Genomic DNA, 22,559 nt, shown 5'->3' with positions numbered 1-22,559 from the left:
CTGCAGGTATGTTTTCTCTCTGTGCATTGCTTTATGGTTTATGGTTCTGTGTTTTGATCACGGTAACTTGCCTTGCATGATCATGGTGTTGTGTTTATGCTAACACCCTCGACTTCACTCGCCAAAAAGTCTCTTCTTCCTTGTGCGCTTTCCTAAGCTCCATCTCCTTTAGGTGCACCTCGTTCATGGCAAATCCATTTGACTTATATGCCATCCTAATCTCTCATTTCAATTGGTCAATAGCTTTCTAGTTCCTGCTTCTCCCTTTATACTAAACCTTAAGACTCCACCTAAGAGTTTTTGGTTTTTCACAAAACCGAAAACCATGTTAACCACCATAATTGTCACGTCATTCCCCAACCACCAAGTCACGACATTCAACTAGCTTTCCCCATCATGAATCATACGTGAATCTTCTCTCCCTCCAAGCCCTCATCTTCTCCGTGGAAAGAACAAGCATTGCGTGATCGGATCCTTCTAACACCACATGCAGGATTTTAGTACCCAGATAAAGATCATGCCACCCGATGCTCGCCAACCCACGATCAAGCCTTTGTTCAATTGGCTTAGACTCTCTATTATTCCTCCAAGTAAGCGGATAACCTTTGTAGCCCAGGTCTATAAGTTCGTTATGTGCCACAAACTCTCTAAAGTCCCTCATACTAGCCGTTGTTCTGTAATTACCACCTTATTTTTGTTCGTTGCTCAGTATGTCATTAAAATCCCCTATCAGGAGGTACCTATCAATTTCATTCTCTGTCTGTTTACTCAGCATCATCCATTGGTCCCGCCGTTTTTTCTCATTAGTACTAGCATAAATAGCAAATAAACGCCAATTTACTATCATTTCATATTTTAACGTCAATCACAAAGTCCGCGTATTTCACCAAAAGCACTTGTGAATCATCTCTCCAAAACAACCACAAACCACCACCAATCCCTCTAGGTTCCACCGCATACATAAACTCCCATCGTGCCAACTTTTATTCTTTGTTTCTAGCAAGATCACTATGTAGGGGTTGTGGAGCCTATTTTGCTCCAGCAAATTGTCAACTATCAGGTCACCCCCGATACCCTGACAGTTCCATGTTATTAGATTCATGGGGACTTGGGAGACCCCTCAAGGCTGGTCTCCTCCGCCTTAGTAATATCATTGGACGATCGACGTCTAATGCTTCTGGACTCCGTTGCCATTACATCTTCGAACCTTTCTACCTCCATTAATACCCGCTTCTTTGCCTTTCTCTCCCGAGAGATGGCCTCAATAATTGGCCCCAAATTAAAAGGATCAGAATTTTGGGTTCCCAACATCGAAACCAACTCGAGCCTCAGGTAGCTCCTCCCTCACTCTATTCAACTTTTCCATAGGAACATGAATAGCCCTCTTATCACCACTTATTAGATCACCTTCCATCGGCATGAGATTTAGGTCAATCACCACACCAAATTTCTCTGGCACCAACACTTCTGTAATTCCGTTCTCCACTTCCTCCAAACTAAGTAGCACCACATTTCAACCCCCAGCGCCACCGTTCCTCCCAGCCCAATCAACCTCTCATCGAAGGCTTTCTCCCTTGCCATTCTCTCATCTCCCTCTCGCTTCTTTCTTGCCCAAATCTTTTCCGTTAGTGTTAACCTTGTATTTTCTGTCTCGTTAACAAATTTCTTTTTCACTGGCAAGCTTGCTGTATCTACCATTTCACCATCCCCATCAACCTCCACCTTCCCATCACCACTTCAACTAACCCCTCGATGATATTCATGGCAATGGGCGCCACTCATACTTGAAATCTTCCCCTCGCTCCCAATTTTAATACTTCCAGTCTCCCCACTTTTTGGTCGCATTATTACGCTCCTCCTACCTCTACTTTCCCCCGACCTCAAAGCTTTATGATTAACAGGACAAAGTAGGTTGCCTCGAAAGTTGGTCACCGCATCAAGATCCTTAAAAGCATAGTTGTCTTCCCCATTCATCCTGCTGCCTACCCCTACGCCAGCCCCTTCTATGTGATCTTTGCAGACCTTAGATAGGTGCCCCAGGAGACCATAAATTAGGCAGTAGTTTGGAAGACACTCATATTTAAAGTCCACTTAGATCATCCCCTCATAGGGAAATTGTACGAACGTTCATCGCAATAGTGGTTCCTTAACGTTGAAATGGACTTTGACCCTCAGAAATCTGCCAATGCACTCCTTACTCACATTTTTGTCCACTCGGAGGATCGTACCCAACAATCCTCCAATGGCTTGTGCGACCACCCTGGTCGCACTTAGAGGATGAATGTTATGAAGTTACACCAAAAAGGAACCAAGAGTGAGAGGCTCCCATCGATTATTACCTATCTGAGTCATATCCGCCACCATGACTAGGTCTTTGTTGAACGTCCATGGTTGGTTAGCATCTATCACACAAACCATGTCTTGTTCAGTCACAAACCGGGCAAGAAAGCGACGACTGTCCAGATCCTTAATTGAGACCCCGCTCTTATCTCTCCATAGGGAGGTAAATCTATCAATAAACGCATCCCTATGCACCTCATTTTTTGTGAGAACCTCAGCGACGGCACAAAAATGAAAACCAATCAGAGCCTCTTCAAAATCCTTCCTTCCAATCCCCTTCCGCTCATTCTCTGACAGCTTTAGAATGGACCCTAACTTAAACCCTAGTTCCTCCATGTTACCAACCAAGTTTGGTTCACCCATATTTTCCGAGACACCGTCAAACATTAGAAGTCCTAAAGCCAGCCAATGCACGCAAAAGTCAAACCCAAAACCCTACTCATACTTGCTTTCTACCCCGTGTAATCGTTTTCTGTGCAAGCCCAAACCCTAGAAGACAAAACGATGCTTTGACTTTCCAAAACCCTAATCCCTCATTTCGAGGACTGAGATCTTTTTTTTTTTCGTGCTATAATTGAAGAATACGTATGTGGTATTATGAGTTCAAATTTCACAAACGATAATTTTTTTATAATAGAGATAGCCGTTCTGGACATCATGATTTATTCTTATTCAATTTTGTTATATAATAAAACTAAGAGAAAAGACAATACTAAGCTTTGGCTAGTGAATTAGAGACAGTAGCGGATCTACAGAGGGACCTGGGAGGTCCTAGGACCCTTCGACGACCCAATCACTGCTAGAAATTTTTCGAGGACCTTTCGTACTCGAACACGAGGCCTATGATGTGCAGGTTGCAAGTTGCAGTGGCGTCTTCTTTTCAGAGAAGACAATCGCTCGCAGAGAAGAAAAAATATATGACCCTTTTTAACAATTGGGCTAAAACAAGGTATGTCGTTTGTCCATATTGTTTTAAATCCCAACCCACACCTGTCCCCACAGTCCCACCATTCCCCGCTCATATGCTTCCCCCAATGCCCAACTTTAACATATTCACCCAAATTCCCCAGCTCCCCAGATTTCAAAACCCTAAAATTCTAAATCCCATCCAATCCCATATTATAATTTTATTACTCCAAAATCATACATTCACTTGTTTCAAATATCCAGGCCACCACTATTTGGTTCAAAAGTCAAGTAAATTGTTTAATATTCTGATCTAATCTTACTTAAATTATATTAGATATTGATTGAGACTTTTAGTCTATTATTGATATGATTGTTGATATGTTTGTATACTCATTTGATATGTTTGTTAATTGGTATATGGTTAGTGTTTTTTTTTTTTTTTGTTAAATGTGTAGTTTAGAAATAAAAAATATGGAGAGATTTTTCAAGCCAAAGCCAATAGCACCACCTATTTGTTCATTGAGAAAGATGGTTGAGTGACAATTTAGTTGTTTACATTGAGATAGATGTTTTTCATGTATTGGTAATGAAGCTATCATAGAATATTTTTAGACTATAAAACCCCGTTGGGGACACTTGAATTAGGATTTTATAGCTTGTAATATTGTTTTGCGTATGATTTTTGAATGAAATATATTATATTTAACTTTTCAATGTTAATTTTGATAAATTTTTTGACCTTTATTAATGAGACCCCTCGAGTTTAAAATCCTGAATCCGCTACTGATTAGAGAAGTCTTAATTAGTTTTAGAGAGGTCTTAATTAATTAAATAAACACAGCTCGGAAACATTTCACGTCAAATAAGACTTCAGTCTCACAATATGATTCAATTTTTGTGTGTGTAATGTATATATGTGGTTAGCACACACCAACACCGTAGCTGACAACTAAAACTTCAATTAAAATAGTCAACGTTCAAACTTCAAAGGCCTTATACACGCTTTTACTTGCATGCAAAAACTCCAATTTCTGTTCAAAATTGCGATTCAAGAAAATAGTAAAAAAACTCGACAAGAGTTCGTCAAAATACCTCTATACCATTAGTAATGTTAATAAAAAAATTTGAACCAGGACAACTTAATTACAAAATATAAAGTAAAACTTCTTTATTATAATACTCTATATAGGAATAACCTCCTTAATTGTGATAAAAATTTATGGTCCCAACTTGCACTCAGTTATATATGTAAAGAATAAACTCCGCATTATAATAAGATGATTTTTATAGGTCACGTATTAAGACCTCGCCCCCATGTAGTAATAATCATTAATAAGTACAAAAATATGCAACGCTACAAATAAAAGTTTAAGATGAACTAAAATATTTCTCTATAATTGTTTGAGACAATGTATTATTTTTTTTAAGTTGATATCATGCTTTTGAGCTTGCGAGTACGTAATATCTCGTCAAATGGACGGTTTCTTGTTGAAGCCCAAATGTTTCTAGCTTCTCAAGCATGTTTCCGATAAGCATTAAACTTAAAGAGAGTACTACATACAACATGCACTAGATTTTAAAGATTGAGTGTCTTTCTTTTTTCAATGTTACATCTTAGAAATTGACGTACTCCACTAATAATATTTTTTAGCTACACCTCTATTAAGTAATAACGTCCCTAAAGTTATAAAATTCTCTTGGTTCTAACATGATGACTATATAGAGGTTTTACTGTCTGGATTAATTAAGTAAACAAAGCTATAGCTCGTTTCCAAAAAAAAAAAAAAAAAAAAAAAAACAAAGCTATAGCTCAACTTAAGAGTAAAAAGAAGGATTGTGTTTTATTAATTAGCCTTGATTTGTTATAGGCCCACAATATAGTGAAGCCATAAAACCAAAGCCCTTACGGGTATGATGACCCATTCAATTCAAAAGTTAAAACCAAAGCCCTTGCGGGTATGACGACCCATTCAATTCCAAGTCAAAACAAACAAATAGATTTATAAAAATCAAAGTCAAATGAAAGTTGGTCTTAATTGATGCCTATAAAAGAGCCCCCCCGTATTCTCCATCTATTCATTCCTTCAATTCATTCATTACTTCAATCCTTCCTATTTTTCAGACAGACAAAAGAAGCAAAATCTTAGTTTCCAACAAACCTTTATCTTTATCTTCGTTCATTCATTCCTTCTTCTTCCACAGAATAAAGAAGCAAAATAATCTTTGTCTGCCCAACAAAATGAAGTTTCTAAAAATGTTTTTGGTGGCAGTGTTTTTAGTGGTTTTTCTTATGAACATGCAATCCTCCGAAGCCTGCAGAGTGTTGCATGGAGAAGAAAAGTTTATGCATCAGATGAAGAATGATGTTTTGCATCAGATGGATCGTCCCTTCTTCCCTTTGATCAGGCAAATACTTAGGGGCACTGTCCCTCCCGGAGGTCCTAATCCGACTAAACCTTGAAGTTGTACCAATTCCAAAGACTCTGCAACCATCAACGAAAAGCACTAGCAGAATTAATTTTTAACCCCTTTTAAACATTTGATATATTTTCTTAGCAGTGAATAAGTACAGGAAAATACTTGCAGTCTAGGGTTTTTTTTTTCTTATATAAGATGTGTAAGAATGTAAAAAAAAAAAGTGTATTAGGTTCCTAATGTGTATGAAATTGACTGAATAATACGAAGTACAGATAAAATTATATATATTTATTAATTTCTTTTTGTGCCTGTGTGCATCTGTAGCTCTAGCATGGGTTTGTTACCTTTTAATTTAACACTGAGTTTAAAATCAAATACCATTTTGTTGACCAGAAATTAAACTATAGAATTGCGAAAATATATTACCTGGTCTACAAACACCTCTGACAGTGTTTTGCAGAGATATACATAAGTATTATACCACAAATGTGTGTGTTTGTGTTAGAGTGAAAGCTCTACATATCTGGTTTGAAATTAAGGCACCTTTTTTAGTCTAATTTTAAAGTGAGACGGTTTAGCTATCACTTAGTGTTATTTAGCACTCCACTCATTATAACATGAATGGATAGGTAATACATGTGACGGTCACATTGATAAAATAATTCGTGCCGGAGAAAAAAACCCTTTCAACTAAATAGTGCCATTCACAATTTGAAGCCAACACCAATCCTTTCAACTAAATATTTCAGTTCACAAAAAGTGCATGGTGTATGAAAGTGTCTAACATTACATGATATCTGAAATTAGTATGCATTAATAACGTGAGTCATGCAATAACATATGAACGTTTTCTTTGTTTTACAATGTCATGCAATATCATGAACTATATGCCTGTGGACTGTGGAGCATCAAATTCAAAATATATATCAAACAGTTGGCGCGCGCTAGCTGTTAGTTGGATCCATGGTTTTGGTGTTAATTCATACGCTCCTCCCCGTTGAGTTTGATTTAAACTTATTAACGTTGTTTTGCATCATTTAAAAAATAATAATCATCAAGAAAATTTACATGCAAAAGGAAAACTAATGAAAAATGCTTGAAAACTTTGAGTTTTAACGATAAGGACAAAATAAAGGGTAAAGTGAATAGTATCAGGTTTGACTTTTTAATGTAAAAATGTGGTTTTTTTTTAAAGTGAACAGTACCGTGGGCTTTTCGTTAAAACTCCCAAATATATATATGGAATGTATTAAGTGACGCACGTCTTTTTTTGGGTTATAACATTAAGTGACAAATGTGATCACTTTGTGTATGCCACGTGTCACCATCCTATGAGGTGATTAGTTGGGATGGTTAATAGCAGTTAACTATAGATAATGCTAGGGACCAAATTTATACGCCACAGCACCATATCTACCATGGCTGATTGTCCATGGACATAAGAAGTCCGTTATAAAAAGTCCAATTTAATGACAGACGTTTGAAGTTTGTGGTAAATAAATTAGTTTAACAACAGGCGTAGAGTGTTCGGTGATTGAAGGTGTTGAAGCAACAACGTGTGTTTAAAGCCCATTGTGGTTTGGCTATATATTATCACGAGGCATGTCTGTGGTTACAAAAATTTTGACAACAGCGACATTTTAAATCTACCACAAACTATAAGTATTGTCGTTATAATTATAATTTTTCATTTTTTTAATCAACCAGTATAAGAATAAACACTCAAATTTCAGATCTCAATGAAACCTATTTACCGTTTTCATATCAGACACCGCCAACCACTAGGTCTCACCCCCTATTCTTATGTCGACAATTACTCCGACCCCAAACTACTCATTTCTTTGCCTTGTTCGTATACACTATTCGAACCCTAATTTTTTTTTTCTATTTCTTTGGGCATGTCAGGTATTCCCAATCTATAGGATCTTCGTCTTCGTCTCCAACTAGAGAGCACGAGATCTCGCTGGTGTATATCTCGGTGGATTTCAGAGGCGGTGGCGGAATAGGAATGGATCTCTAAGATCGATTAAATTTTAGGCGGCAAATCTCCACCATTGATGAAATTGTGATTCTTTCTTTCTATGTTATAACTTCTTCAGGTGTGAGCTCTATATATTTCTCTAAGTTTGATTTCTCAAATTGCTATTGTTTATTAGATTTTGCTTCGATCTAATTCTAGTTGAGTTCGATTTTGAACTTGAATTTAAATTCGATTTTGATTTACATATGTCCAAATTTCGTTGAAGGTATTACTTCTTCAATTTTGATTTCAAGTTCTCCATTTTGGTGATTTTGATCTCAAGTTTTAAAATCGAAAGATTAGGGATCGGGGATTGGGCTAGGGTTTCAAAACCAGAGAGATGGAGTTGGATTTATGGCTTTCTCTATGAAAATGTGTGTTTTGGGGTTTCGAATGGTGAGCATTGAAGGGGTTAAGGATTTTGAAAACTGAGAGACTGAGGGCTGCACTAGTTTTTTAATTGCATGCTTGTTTTTGCAATCCAATCACAGTGCTTGGTTTTTTTTTTTTTTTTTCGTTGTTATCTGAATTTAATGATATTATTTAGACAATTTTGACTCCCAACTCCTTAAGTGTGATTCTGATTATACTCTTTTTGGAATTGTGTTTCTTGAATTCCATCCCAAATTGTGATTCTAATTTCCCCTTCTTGGTCTTTAATCATACCAAACTCAATGCTTATTCATGCTTATAATTTTAGTTTGCGGAGTTTGATTTTATCACCAATTGTTTAATTGAAAACTTTAATTAGTGGGCAGCCTTTGGAGAAAAAGTTATCAAATTCTGGTGTTGAATATGGAAAATAAAAATCAATCGTTATCGTCAGTCAGTCGTGAATTAGTAATCTAATGAAATTAATATTTCAAGACTCTAGATTTGAGACATGCTAGCACTCTTCTCCACAGGTAATTTTTAACTTTTTATATGTTTTAAGTTTTTTTTAATATAAATTTTGAGTGATGTTTCATTCTTAAGCCGTGGTTTCTTTGCTTTGCAGTTTCCAGTTTCTATTTGCACAAAGAACTTGCAAACAAGGTAAAAATTTGATATTAATTTTTGGGCTAATTAATGATTTAGTTTATAGTATTGGTTTGGTTACTAATGTTTATGGTTTATTAAAAAACAAAAAAGTTTCTGATTATGGTATTGATTTGATTAATCTTGTATAGTATATGTTTGCATAAATATATGTAGTTTCAGAGGGATGCATCAATAGAAAGGTTTAGAGGCAAAAACTGTACATGAAATGCTAGTTTTAGAGGCAGAGCAGTTGAGAGGAATACCTAGAAACCTGAGAATTGATGATTGTAAGTTAAGCTCTGTATTTACTTCATTCACTGCATATGCAATTCTAATTTTGCACTACATGCTCTTGTTAGAGTTAGGTCTTTATATCTGTTCGATTCTTTACTGGTTGATTTTTGGCTTCTTATGTGGACTATTGGAGATTCGTATATCTGTACAAGTCTTTACTAGTTAACTTTTGACTTTTTTTTGACAAAAAAAAATATATATAAAACTTTTGGCTTCAAGTTTTGTATGTCTTTTCACTTTTCTTGATTGAGATCAAATTTTTATTTCTGCCTATAACAGTACAAGAATTTCTTTCTTTTGATCCATATGCTTATGTCCATGCAGATAGAGAGAGGCAACAATTGTTAAGGGTCAAGCTTTAGGGGCAGTATTTCACTCTCAAGGTTCTTTCGTTTGGAGGTATTCAAAGAAATCTGAAGTGTTCAAGCGACAATGTCCTTGTTATGGCCTATTTGATACTTCTTGGATGGTTTGGTATTTCTTAGTATAACTCATTGGTTTGTTATTAGTTTTAGTGTACATCTTGTAATATTTGAAATTTTAATCTATGATTTTTTATGTAATCGTTATATTGTAGTAAATATGCAATTTGTATATAAATATTTATATATATAATTTTTATTGAATAATTTTTTTTTAAAAAAAAATTTTGGGAATTGTTTTATAACGGGCATTGGTTTCAGTCAATTTGGAATCCACAACGTCTATAGTGCACGTGGTGTTAGATTTTAATCTACCACGGGCACAATCCGTGGTTGCTTCACATTAGGCAACGAGCATAGCCTGTAGTTGAAACTATGACTTTCTATCACATCCAGATTACTAACGGGCACATTGTTCGTGGTGGATTGCAATCTACCATGGGTATCAACCATAATAGATGAGCTTTTTTTCTTCTAGTTGCAAACAAATGATGTGTCACCGACATGAAATAAGCACGTTAATCAATGCTTAAGTTATAATCTAATCATCCACATCCACATTCATACCATTTGGCTTAGTAATTTGCTCTCTCTAGCATTACACATATATACAAGAAGAAAAACCCACATCTATCATGGTGAATGCCCGTGGTTGATTGCAATCTACCACGGACACTGTGCCCGTTACTATTCTGGACATGATGAAAAGTTTGAAGTTCTACGACAGTCAAAGCGTGTTATCACAATTAAATAAAAAGTACAAGACATCATCTTATCTACCACAACAATTTTAGCGTTAAGATTATAAAATTGTATAATGAAAATACGTTATTTGCAAACAAGTATGGTGTATGCATTCCCTCGTGAGACTGTTTATTACACCAAATCATAATAGAAACTAATCTAGTCATTCTTCATATCATGCATGACATTAATTTAAGGTCAAATGGGACTTCAGCGATCAACGATAAAATTCAACTTTTTTATATTCATGCCGTGTAAAAGGTTAGCACACCCAATACTACAAACTTTCAAAGGTCTTTGTAAACGCTTTCCCACCATATCCTTTAGTTATCAGTTCTCATCAGTTTGCCAAGGAAGCAAATGAATTTGATCAATTCCCAAATTTCTCACTCGGTTTACTATTCAATTTCTAACATTTTGAAACGACCGTCAATGGTCAAAACATATAAATATAGCTCGGTAAATGTTATTGAAAATTTCAAGTCGTATAATATCAGTTCTGTTAGTCCATACAATATTTCATATATATATATATATATATATATATATATATATATATATATATAATAGCAGAGCTAGCAAGCCCTATAAAATATCCCCCACTTATTATTCATTGCAACTCAATCCTTCCGATTTCCATCTTTTATTTGCATTGCATACAGCTTGAGAAGAAAAGAGAAGAAAAAAAGAGCAAATTAATAAAGTCGTTGTTTGCCAAACAAGGAACAACATGAAGTTTTTAAATATACTTTTGGTGGCAATGGTAGTGGTTTTTCTTGTGAACACGCAGTCGAATGGGGCCTGCAGAGTGTTGTATCATGGGAAAGACAAGTTGATGACGGTGAAGAAGGATGTTTTGCATAATCAGGACTTCCCTATTGAGGATCTGATTATCAGGCAAGTACTGCTGAAGGCTCCTGCCCCACCCGGCGGTTCGAATCCAACAGAACCTGCAACAGTTAATTAGATTTTTATTCCACAACGTTTAATTTATATTTAATCTTCTTGACAGTGAATAAGTACAGGATGCTGCATTGTTTCCTTGGATAAGTTGTGTAAGCTGTAAAAAAAAAGGTTCATTAGCTTTCCCAATTTACATGATTATATTTGACAGAATATACATAATACAAAGTAATAAAGACGAAATTCCTTCTTTTTTATTTCTGTTTCTGGTTTATTTATATTTTGCACATGTATGTAGGAGTGAGCATCAAACTGATCGGTTCAAATTGTAAGGAGTAATTTGGTTCGGTATTGATCATCAACAATTCAAACGGTCTCAAAATCGAACCAAACGATAAAACCATGATTTTGATCCTATACAAATCACAACCGAACATCCCTTTCTTATTGTATTCTTATTTTCTTCACATGTACATGTTGGCCTATGTACTAACAAAAAAATTGCAAAAGAAAAAAAGGATTGGACTTGGACACAAATATTTGGTTTGGTTTGATTTAATTTCATCCGGATTTTATTTAAAATGGAACAAAAATGATCCATCATATAATAATTGGTTTGGTCACTAGTTTAGGTGCGAAACATGTTTAAATCAAACTGTGCCAACTGTAACGACCCATCCCCAAATATTTCAGTTTTAAAGCGTGAAATTACGAAAATGCCCTTCAAGGTAAAACGTTGACTTTTTGTTGACCGCCTTGTTGTATCACGTAAGGTTCTTTTCCTTGGCATGTCCTTGTAGTACTCGTCACTATGAATACATGGGCGTAAGGAAATTTAAATTGGAGCTAAGATGGAGATTTTACGAACTCACGAACGTGAAGGGCAATTTGGTAATTTTATGTTGGGATATTCTTGTGTATGCTTTTTGTGAGTCGTGGGGCCCACACCCCACTTTCCCTCCTTCCCCATGTTTTCTCCCCCGATGCTCTCGAACTCTCTTGAAATCTCTCCCTCATCTTTCTGTCATTCTCTCATTCTTTCCAAGCAACACATACACAACACCACCACCACATCACCTCGCCTTTTTGGCAAGCCCTCATACCACCTGAACCCTCCAGACCACCACCATCTTCTCTCCCTATTTCTCTCCCTCGAGTTTGTGATCACTATTCAAAAACAGTAAAGGTTCTCGACAACTTTGACCTAGGTAAGACTCGGGATGCCTGCGATCCTTTCTTTTTTCGATGTTTGTGAGATGTTCATGATGAATTAGGGTTGAGTTTAGGACTAATTATTCATGCATGTAGTGTTCTTCAAATCTCTAGTTTTCGGCAATAAATCATATAGCTTGAAAGCCAAATTATGGCCAACTCCGGCCACTGCTGACTTAGGGTAAGTAGAACGTGGGAAATGGTTAAGATTTGACCCCAAATCAGAGCCGGGGAAGTTTCTCGGCCAAAATCCCCAGAATTTCGATTCTCCTTCGTTGGGTCTAGTGAGCCCCGAGCCCAATCGGGTCAACCTGACCCACAACCTAAAACTAGACCCAAATCCAATATGAAATCTGGTCCAAATCCTTGACCCAAAATCCAACCCATTAACTAAGGCCTAACCCTATAACTCGGCCTAACCCAGTAACCTAAGCCCAGATTCGACTTGAGCCTGAAACACAGTTTCCACGGTCAGCTCGTAGGCCATGCCTGGACTCTGCCATGGCCGGCGCATGAAGCACATGCGCCTCCATCGAAGGTACTGTGCTCCGCCGTCGTCCATGGCGGCGTTGATGACTTTTTTGACGAACTTTCTAGCGACCATCTCTACGCGTGCGATGGCGGGTTAGGAAACCCGATGTCCCTTTCTAGGTTTTTCGACGTGCCAAATCCAAATCCGCTGTTCGTTTCCCCAAATTCTATCGTTTTAGTAGATTTTTATTAAATGATCTCTATTTGTGTTTAGGTGCATCAATTGGAAGTGATTCTATCATCCCTAGTTTGAGCTACTTTCCTGTAATGGAATATCTGTGAGTGGACCCCTTCTTAAATTGCATGTTTTATAAAATATTAGGCAGGCATTCACGAAAAGCATGATTTCATAATCTTACGTTTTATGCATTATTTATGATTTATCGAATTTATGTTTTACGAAAGGTTATGAATTATTGGTTTTCTGTATTTGAAAGTCTCTAGATTACGAATATGATTTATATTACGAATTTATGAATATGATTTATCATGGTTTATGAATTGATGTTTTGAGCCCTTGAGCTCTGGAGATTTGTTATGAGTTTTTGAGATATGTTTTGGTACTTACGTAGTGGGTTATCATACAATACATACACACAACACAGGTATGTAGACGTCTATGGCCATAGGACACAATTGTTGATATTTATGTCATACCCCCAACTTCACTGGCAAAACCAATGCCGGACAACTTCATTAGCCACGGCTAGTGTCGGTGTGTTATGTATATTTGGGTATTTTTCTTCTCTGGCGTAACCTATAGTCGTACAGCCTTACCTTCGGGTGATAGGGCCTACCATGTTCCTTCACTGGCGTAACCGGGTGTCGTACAGCTTCACCTTCGGGTGATGGACAGGGTATGCCTTCGGGTGACTATGATACCCCTAGTGGAGTACATAATTGATGTGATTTACAGATGTTTTACGGATTTACCTTCGCGCAGCTATACTACCATCTCTGAGTACAGGCTTATATGTACGTGTTTTATGAACGTTTTTCATGGCATGCTAGATTTTTCAGAAGAAAAAAAACCTATTATGTAGTATTATATAATGTTTTTCAAAACAAGAGTTAGTATGTTCAGAAACAAAATGATTTTCTTATTATTAGTATTATTATTATAAATTTTGGTCCACTCACTCTTTTGTTTTGCATCCCCTTCAGGAGTTAGAATTGAGGCACACAATCCTGGTGTCTAGGCATTTCCGCTTAGGTATCTTCGAGTCTTTTCAAAGTAGAACTCATTCCTTTATTCGTACACTTTTATTGTAATTCTTTCACATTATTCCTGATTAGTTGTATGCTCTGAACATGTTTCTGCTTTGGCATATTTCTCTCTAATTACCTATTTTATTTGTATGCATGTTTAATATGGCTTCGTCACCCTCGGATGTTGGCCAACACGTGCCTATCCTGGTATTTGGGGATATCGAGTTTAGGGCGTGTCACCAACCTTTGACAAACAAATCTTATATATGAATTATTTATAAATTAATTAAAATTCTATTATGATCCTAGGTACCGTTTGGTATGTGGGATGGGACGGAATGCGCTTGTCCCACGTTTGGTGAGCCAAAGGCAGTGAGACGAGTTGTCCTACGGAACGAATTTTGGTTAAATTTCTATTTCACCTCCCCTCCTGGAACGACTCGTTCCACCCTGTGGAACACAAAATTATAAAATTTTAAGACAACAATGCCCCTTATCTTTTTCAATAATTACACTTTTTTTTTCTTCTTCGCAATATCTACAGGACCTTGGTGTCGAGGCCAACGACACCAAACATCAACTGAGAGTAAATGGCGGTGACAAGAGTAATGTTTCCGGCGACTGAGAGAGATGTTCTGATGACCGTGACATGGATCTTTTCGGCAACTGAGATATTTTCTTCCCACCATCCCTGACCCACTGTCTTCTCACTCTAATCACCCACAAGCCCCAACCTCACCTCTCCGCCATTACCAAAGCTTTATTTCAAACTTCCTCAATTTCAATGGCAACATTTGAAATTAGCAACCCACCACCATATATGTGAACAAAACCCATCTGAAGACAACACGACTTCATAGTATTAGTGTGAAATTGAGAGTTCCAAATCAAGTCGTAAAGATTCTCGGATCCCGACCCGACCTTAATATCCTCTCTCAGCCACTGCCATTTAATGGTTTTGTACAAACAAGTTTTTGGGTTATATAGCCTAAATCTTTGAAGATTTAAAATAGTTTCCAGATTAGATACCAAACAAGTTTTTGGGTTGTAAAAAAAATTGTTCTTGAGAGAAGTTCATCCAAGTCGTGCATAAAATCCTTCATATATACGGTTGTAGAAAATCCAAGTTTTGCAAAAATCCATGAGGTTGAGTTGATGGAGTTAACAAAGAAACTTGGGTGAGTTTGTCATTTAGTCCTTCGTTCCATTCCATCCTACGCGTACCAAACACATAATAGAACGATTGTCCCATTCCATCATATGCATACCAAACGTAGCATGAAACCTCTATTTTGTTCCATTCCATTCCATCCCGTCTTGTCCTGTTCCTTCCTATCTTCGTACCAAACGCTACCATAGGGAAACTTCGGAAATCTTGAAAACATGTGTATATCTTTTTTCCCATTACGTACTATTAATCTACATCCCATGTAAACAAAAAATTGATCATTTTGACAATTAAGAAACCTTCCACTGATTAACCCAACACGTTCAATGCCAATTTTCTCACTCGTGTCTACGGAATATAATTGATCAACTTTTAAGTATTAATTTCTTCATGTTCACTCTTTAACCAGAACGAAGAAGGGAAGAAAAAGAGAATAAAAAGGGAATGCGATATCTAAAGAGTAAAGCATAAAACGGCGTCTATCTTACCTTTTCTCCTTGAATTCATATACTGTATATTTGTTCTCATATCTTACTATTTGTGTTCTCCCTTTCTATCTGGGATTAAAGCTATACCTATATTATGGTTGGAAAAGCTTTTTTTTTTCTTTTTTCTCCCTTTCTCTGTAGGATTTTTTGGTTGGGCCTTTCTCTGTAATGATTTAGCCATATATCCTACTATGCTTTGGAAAGCTTTTGATTTTATATTTTTTCCTAGCCTATTTAGAACTTTGTTTTCGGGAAAGGAAATAAGCCTACAACAAACTAGTATAAATAGAGGGTTTAGCATTCTCAAGTTCTCAACACACCCACCTTTAATTTTCCTCGAGTTTTTGGCTTTAGCCAGCTTCAATTGACCTTGTTTTTGTTTGTAGAGAAATAGTGTACACTTTAGTCGATTTTAGTGATCAAGATGTCTGAAATAGGTTCAACAACCCCACCAACTAAAGGAAGTAAATTAATACAACAACAACAACAAAGCCTTTTCCCACTAAGTGGGGTCGGCTATATGAATCCTAGAACGCCATTGCGCTCGGTTTTGTGTCATGTCCTCCGTTAGATCCAAGTACTCTAAGCCTTTTCTTAGAGTCTCTTCCCAAGTTTTCCTAGGTCTTCCTCTACCCCTTCGGCCCTGAACCTCTGTCCCGTAGTCACATCTTCGAACCGGAGCGTCAGTCGGTCTTCTTTGCACATGTCCAAATCACCGGAACCGATTTTCTCTCATCTTTCCTTCAATTTCGGCTACTCCTACTTTACCTCGGATATCCTCATTCTCAATCTTATCCTTTCTCGTGTGCCCACACATCCCACGAAGCATCCTCATCTCTGCTACACCCATTTTGTGTACGTGTTGATGTTTCACCGCCCAACATTCTGTGCCATACAACATCGCTGGCCTTATTGCCGTCTTATAAAATTTTCCCTTAAGCTTCAGTGGCCTACGACGGTCACACAACATGCTGGATGCACTCTTACACTTCATCCATCCAGCTCGTATTCTATGGTTGAGATCTCCATCTAATTCTCCGTTCTCTTGTAAGATAGATCATAGGTAGCGAAAACGGTCGCTTTTTGTGATCTTCGTTAAATTGCTCCGGTCATTAGTGTGGATAAGTATATAAATGGATAGAGATAGGAAAGCAAACACAAGATGTACGTGGTTCACCCAGATTGGCTACGTCCACGGAATAGAAGAGTTCTCATTAATTGTGAAGGGTTTACACAAGTACATAGGTTCAAGCTCTCCTTTAGTGAGTACAAGTGAATGATTTAGTACAAATGACATTAGAGTACAAATGACATTAGGAAATATTGTGGGAGAATGATCTCGTAATCACGAAACTTCTAAGTATCGGAGTGTGGTATCATCTTGACTTGCCTTATCTGTCTCATAGGTAGATGTGGCAGCTTCTCTGGAAGTACTCTTCCTCCATCCAGGGGTGGTATCTTTAACTGGTGGAGATGCACAAGGTAATGTATCAATTTCACTTGAAGCTTACTTGTAGTTTCAGGCTTGGTCAAGCGCGATACAAACCATGTAGTAGGAGTCCCCCAAGTCGCCAAGCTAGGGGATTTGCTGAAAGAGGTGACAGACAAGGTAAGCAATCAGAGCTCCGGCTGATTGTTCACCTTCTCCCCATCTTGCAGCAGCATGAAGGATAAAGAGAAGAAAAATGAGAAGAGATGATATGGGATACTTTTGCTTTTGAAGAAGTAACTTTCCACAGGCTTATTCTTGAACTGAGCTGGAGGGTTTTCTGGTTTCCTCCAGAGTATAAGGCCGACTGAAGAATTTGAGGGTCAAAACAAGTCCATCAAATCTAGAGTACGTTCGACCCTGCTGATATGGGATACTTTTGCTTTTGACAGAGTAATGGATGAATCGGCACGTGTGCTGTTACGCTTGTCTCCACATGCTTCCTTGTATCCTTCGCACTTGCCCTATCTATTTCTCAAGCAGATGCGGTATCTTCCCTGGCAACATAAGATGTTGAAGATGAGTACTCGAGAGCAATGCCAGGTAAGTAATCAGGTAAGGGGTTACAGGCTGTCAGTTCCTGGCTGGGAGCTTGATTTCAAGTGCTGACTGATTGCTCTCTTTCTCCTTGTCTTGCAGGTAAAAACAAGGCCAAAGGAAAAGACAGGGAAAAAGCATGATATGGGATACTCTTGCTTTTAACTCTGATGATATGAGATATTCTTGCTCTAGTATAGCTTGTTTGCAGAGGTATTATCGGGGGGAAAGAAAGCTGAATATTTCGAAAGGCTTCGTTGGGAGTGCCCTCTCAGATATGAGGAAGGGTTGAGCATTTTTGCAGGTCTGCCTGTCCGTTGGGGATGGAGGTCGACATATATAGGAGTCTCCCTAACAACAAGTAGTAGAGTGCCCTCTCAGATATGAGGAAGGGTTGAGCATTTTTGCAGGTCTGCCTGTCCGTTGGGGATGGAGGTCGACATATATAGGAGTCTCCCTAACAACAAGTAGTAATGCTATTCCTTTACCCTGCTTGGTCATAGCACGGTAGTGGGAGCTGCCAGCTTCACATGTTTTAATTCTGTCAGAGCACTTTGAAAAAGTGGTATGTGGTATCTGGCTCTCGAGATTCGGAGAACGATGCTTCTTCGATTTTTGAGAAAGCAATCATGGTGGGGGTCTGGCTCTCGAGATTCGGGGAGCATTGTCTCTTCGATTTTTGAGAAAGTAATCATGTTGGGAGTCTGGCTCTCGAGATTTGGAAGGCGGTGCCTCTTCGATTTTGGAGTAAGCAATCTTGTTGGGAGTGATTTCTCGGATGTGAGTAAAGGTTGGGCATGTTTGCTAGTCTACCTTGCCACGAAGCACGGAGGTTGACACACAGGGACTTTCCAATTATCCAGCAGTGGTACTGTTCCTTTACCCTTGTGGGTAATAATATGGTAGCTAGACCTTCAAAATTTATGTGTCTAAACTTTGTTAGTGCTGTTTCTTTGCTATTCTTTTACCTTTCTTAGTCAGAGCGATGTAGTGGGAGCTGCAAGCTTCACGTGCTCAACTTTGGCAGAGACTTTGACAAAGTTATCTGTGGTACCCATGAGCTATTGTTGCGTGTGGGAAGTGGGTGATTGAACAGTAAGATTTATGTGCTTTCTACTTCACCAGAAGTCTTCGACAGAATGCCCATAATTTCCGCAAAGCTGAGTGTGCGTGTGACAGGTGCTGACAAGGCTAGAAAAGAAGGTGCCTCTTCGATTTCTGAGATCGGCCCTCGTGGTCTCTGAGCAGCCCAGCTTTTGAGAAAGCGAGCGCCTCTTCGATTGATTCGGAGAACGATGCCTCTTCGATTTTTGAGAAAGCAATCATGCTGGGGGTCTGGCTCTCGAGATTCGGGGAGCAGTGTCTCTTCGATTTTTGAGAAAGTAATCATGTTGGGAGTCTGGCTCTCGAGATTCGGAGGGCGGTGCCTCTTCGATTTTGGAGCAAGCAATCTTGTTGGGAGTGTTTTCTCGAATGTGAGTAAAGGTTGGGCATGTTTGCTAGTCTACCTTGCCACGAAGCACAGAGGTTGACACACAGGGACTTTCCAATTATCCAGCAATGGTACTGTTCCTTTACCCTCTCTTCGATTTTTGAGAAAGTAGTCATGTTGGGAGTCTGGCTCTCGAGATTCGGAGGACGGTGCCTCTTCGATTTTGGAGCAAGCAATCTTATTGGGAGTGTTTTCTCGAATGTGAGTAAAGGTTGGGCATGTTTGCTAGTCTACCTTGCCACGAGGCACAGAGGTTGACACACAGGGACTTTCCAATTATCCAACAGTGGTACTGTTCCTTTACCCTTGTGGGTAATAATATGGTAGCTAGACCTTCAAAATTTATGGGTCTAAACTTTGTTAGTGCTGTTTCTTTGCTATTCTTTTACCCTTCTTGGTCAGAGCGATGTAGTGGGAGCTGCAAGCTTCACGTGCTCAACTTTGGCAGAGAACTTTGGCAAAGTTATATGTGATACCCATGAGCTATTGCTGCGTGTGGGAAGTGGGTGATTGGACAATAAGATTCATGTGTTTTCTACTTCTCCAGAAGTCTTCGACAGAATACCCATAATTTCCGCAAAGCTGAGTGTGCGTGTGACAGGTGCTGACAAGGCTGGAAAAGTAGGTGCCTCTTCGATTTCTGAGATCGGCCCTCGTGGTCTCTGAGGAGCCCAGCTTTTGAGGAAGCGAGCGCTTCTTCGATTTCTGAGATCGGCTTTCGTGGTCTTTGAGCAGCCTAACTTTTGAGAAAGCAAACACCTCTTCGATTTATGAGATCAACCCTCGTGGTCTCTAAGCAGCCCAGCTTTTGAGAAAGCAAACGCCTCTTCGATTTCTGAGCAGGCGCCTCTTCGATGTCTGAAGCTCCGTCGAGTGCAGCTTTTTATAGGGGCTGGCATTAAGTTCCAAAGCACACTTGAATCTCCACCAGTAGAAGCTCCATTCTTGCACTTCTAAGATCTTGATTTATCCGACCTCTTCTCTCTTCAATACCTTTGAAAATGTCTGGCCCCTCCGACCGTCGTTTTGACTTGAACCTTGTTGAAGAGGCAGCCCCGCCTTCTCCAGACAACATATGGCGCCCATCCTTCGTCTCCCCTACTGGTCCTCTTACCGTTGGGGATTCCGTGATGAAGAATGATATGACCGCTGCGGTGGTGGCCAGGAACCTTCTCACTCCCAAAGATAACAGACTACTTTCCAAACGGTCTGATGAGTTAGCTATTAAGGATTCACTGGCTCTCAGTGTTCAGTGTGCAGGTTCTGTGTCTAATATGGCCCAACGCCTATTTGCTCGAACCCGCCAAGTTGAATCATTGGCGGCCGAAGTGATGAATCTCAAACAGGAGATTAGAGGGCTCAAGCATGAGAATAAACAGTTGCACCGGCTCGCACATGACTATGCTACAAACATGAAGAGGAAGCTTGACCAGATGAAGGAAACTGATGGTCAGGTTTTACTTGATCATCAGAGATTTGTGGGTTTGTTCTAAAGGCATTTATTGCCTTCGTCTTCTGGGGCTGTACCGCGTAATGAAGCTCCAAATGATCAACCTCTGATGCCTCCTCCTTCTAGGGTTCTGTCCAGTACTGAGGCTCCGAATGATCCCCCTCCGATGCCTTCTCTTTCTGGGGCTCTACCGACTGCTGAGACTTCTCCTAAGCAACCTTTGTGAAGGCTCCATCTTGTTTGTTTATTTTGACTCATGTATATGTACATATTTGTAGCTTATCGGGGATATCAATAAATAAGTTTTCCTTCATTTCAACGTATTGTGTTAAATACACCAAAGCCTTCTTCGCTAAGTTCTTTGAATTTTCTTTTGTTGAAGCTTGTATGTTGAAGCTTTCTGAGTGGAGCATGTAGGTTGGGGTAGTGTTCCCTTAATTTTTCGAGTGAGGAAAACTTCTCGGTTGGAGACTTGGAAAATCCAAGTCACTGAGTGGGATCGGCTATATGAATCTTAGAACGCCATTGTGCTCGGTCCTGTGTCATGTCCTTCGTTAGATCCAAGTACTCTAAGTCTTTTCTTAGAGTCTCTTCCAAAGTTTTCCTAGGTCTTCCTCTACCCCTTCGGCCCTGAACCTCTGTCCCATAGTCGCATCTTCTAATCGGAGCGTCAGTAGGCCTTCTTTGCACATGTCCAAACCACCGTAACCGATTTTCTCTCATCTTTCCTTCAATTTCGGCTACTCCTACTTTACCCCGGATATCCTCATTCCTAATCTTATCCTTTCTCGTGTGCCCACACATCCAACGAAGCATCCTCATCTCCGCTACACCCATTTTGTGTACGTGTTGATGCTTCACCGCCCAATATTCTGTGCCATACAGCATCGCCGGCCTTATTGCCGTCCTATAAAATTTTCCCTTGAGCTTCAGTGGCATACGGCGGTCACACAACACGCCAGATGCGCTCTTCCACTTCATCCATCCAGCTTGTATTCTATGGTTGAGATCTCCATCTAGTTCTCCGTTCTTTTGCAAGATAGATCCTAGGTAACGAAAACGGTCGCTCTTTGGTATTTCTTGATCTCCGATCCTCACCCCTAACTCGTTTTGGCCTCCATCTGCACTGAACTTGCACTCCATATATTCTGTCTTTGATCGGCTTAGGCGAAGACCTTTAGATTCCAACACTTCTCTCCAAAGGTTAAGCTTTGCATTTACCCCTTCCTGAGTTTCATCTATCAACACTATATCGTCTGCGAAAAGCATACACCAAGGAATATCATCTTGAATATGTCCTGTTAACTCATCCATTACCAACGCAAAAAGGTAAGGACTTAAGGATGAGCCTTGATGTAATCCTACAGTTATGGGAAAGCTTTCGGTTTGTCCTTCATGAGTTCTTACGGCAGTCTTTGCTCCTTCATACATATCCTTTATAGCTTGGATATATGCTACTCGTACTCCTTTCTTCTCTAAGATCCTCCAAAGAATGTCTCTTGGGACCCTATCATACGCTTTTTCCAAATCTATAAAGACCATGTGTAAATCCTTTTTCCCATCTCTATATCTTTCCATCAATCTTCGTAAGAGATAGATTGCCTCCATGGTTGAGCGCCCTGGCATGAACCCGAATTGGTTGTCCGAAACCCGTGTCTCTTGCCTCAATCTATGCTCAATGACTCTCTCCCAGAGCTTCATTGTATGACTCATTAACTTAATACCTCTATAGTTCATGCAATTTTGTACGTCGCCCTTATTCTTGTAGATAGGCACCAAAGTGCTCGTTCGCCACTCATTTGGCATCTTCTTCGTTTTCAAAATCCTATTGAAAAGGTCAGTGAGCCATGTTATACCTGTCTCTCCCAAAACTTTCCACACTTCGATTGGTATATCGTCTGGGCCTATTGCTT

The 22,559-nt window shown here is 39.0% G+C and overlaps 2 long non-coding RNA genes across 3 annotated transcripts in view; both read left to right on the top strand.

Moving 5' to 3' along the window:
* Positions 1-5,970, top strand: part of LOC126622099 (uncharacterized) — a 43,291-nt gene extending 37,321 nt beyond the window's left edge. Inside the window, exon 2 of the long non-coding RNA XR_007623331.1 lies at positions 5,889-5,970. This is a non-coding gene — a long non-coding RNA (uncharacterized LOC126622099). The remainder of the gene's footprint in view (positions 1-5,888) is intronic.
* A 1,342-nt stretch (positions 5,971-7,312) lies between these two features.
* Positions 7,313-9,544, top strand: LOC126622097 (uncharacterized). Of its 2 annotated transcripts, XR_007623329.1 has the most exons (4): positions 7,313-7,452; positions 7,573-7,766; positions 8,685-8,722; positions 9,326-9,544. It is a non-coding gene; the product is annotated as an uncharacterized LOC126622097 (long non-coding RNA). The 2 variants fall into 2 exon arrangements; XR_007623328.1 differs by having other exon boundaries at positions 7,313-7,766.
* The last annotated feature ends 13,015 nt before the right edge of the window (positions 9,545-22,559 follow it).

This window comes from Malus sylvestris, chromosome 5 (assembly GCF_916048215.2).
Source record: "Malus sylvestris chromosome 5, drMalSylv7.2, whole genome shotgun sequence".
Lineage (NCBI taxonomy): Eukaryota > Viridiplantae > Streptophyta > Magnoliopsida > Rosales > Rosaceae > Malus > Malus sylvestris.
Note: the sequence above shows the minus strand (reverse complement) of the source record. Positions and strands in the feature narration are given on the sequence as shown.